The sequence below is a fragment of the Gavialis gangeticus genome, unplaced genomic scaffold (genome assembly GCF_001723915.1).
Source record: "Gavialis gangeticus isolate Ggan-Ray unplaced genomic scaffold, GavGan_comp1, whole genome shotgun sequence".
NCBI classification, from domain to species: domain Eukaryota; kingdom Metazoa; phylum Chordata; order Crocodylia; family Gavialidae; genus Gavialis; species Gavialis gangeticus.
The window spans coordinates 29,689,528-29,690,784 of record NW_017729024.1 but is presented as its reverse complement, the minus strand read 5'-3'; positions in this window follow the sequence as shown (position 1 = coordinate 29,690,784).

Here is a 1,257-nt window from a genome sequence, read left to right as displayed (position 1 = left end):
TCCCTTCCAACCCTAGAAACTATGAAACTATGAAAACTGCCTAAGACAGAGTAAAAGCAAAAGAAATACAGAGAATCTGACATGCTGCCACCTTGCACCTTGTGTAAACATTTACCTCTGTGTAAACTCTGAGTACCAAACAAGCAGAAAACATTCCCATTCTGATTTAGGCATTTTACACTCACTTTGTATAGGCAAAATGCAAGGAAGAATCCAATAGCATGTTGAAAAACAACCTAATGAGACACATGCTTGCATGAAGAAAGTCTGGAGAAAAATAAAGGAAAGAAAGAAGAAGAGCAAAAACACGGCAGTGAGGAAGAGAAGGGGACTTGAGAGATAATGCAAATTAATGAGACAGAATAATTTCTAGTTACAAATGCATTCAAGAAAATTATGTTCTGGTGGTAGTAAATTGCAAAGAGAAAGAAAAGGTGAAACATGTTGACTAAATTATCAATTATTCACTGAGCCCTGGTTGGAACACAATTAGCTTTCGGGACACTTAAAAACCTTGGTTCCTGTTCACATGATACTGTAGTGGTTTGCCAAAGCAAAGGTATGATGCATCAAATTTTGTTTTAAAAATAATATATTACTAGAATGTCTAACAATAAAAAAAAATCAAAAGACACTTACCACAACAATATGTCTACATGCAATTCTGCTCCATAATAATGGAACTTTACATACATCTCTTGCACTGGGTTCCCAGTTATGATTTTCCCAATGATCCAGATATTGACTAACAGTTGCCCAGTTGCCTACATGTACCTCAAAGAAAAAAAGTATTCTGATAGACTATTGCAAATCTTTCTTAATGCAGCAGTGATTCAACCCTTTCTTCAGGACTAAATTAGTATCCCAGTTTAATGACAGTTGCAGTAAGAGTTCTCAAAATATAAGGAACCCTTTCAAACAATTCCTTGTTCTAGGATTAACTAACTTATTGTTCCTGAACTCCTGCTAATACTCAGGAAAAGGAATGACAACAGACAGTGGAAGTTGGCCATAGAAGTGCTTTTTAATACTACTTAGCAGGCATATCTACAGGTGGGCATCTACTGCGCAGTAACCAAAATTACTGTGCTGTACAGGTGCACGTCTATACTTGCACACCTGTATTGCACAGTAAATATGGCAACTTATGCCGACTTGAGCGTAAATTTGATATCTGCATCATGCAGGTATCAAATTTACACCTGATTAGTTACTTCACAGTAATGCATGTGTAGGCGCCTTACTGCACAGTAACAG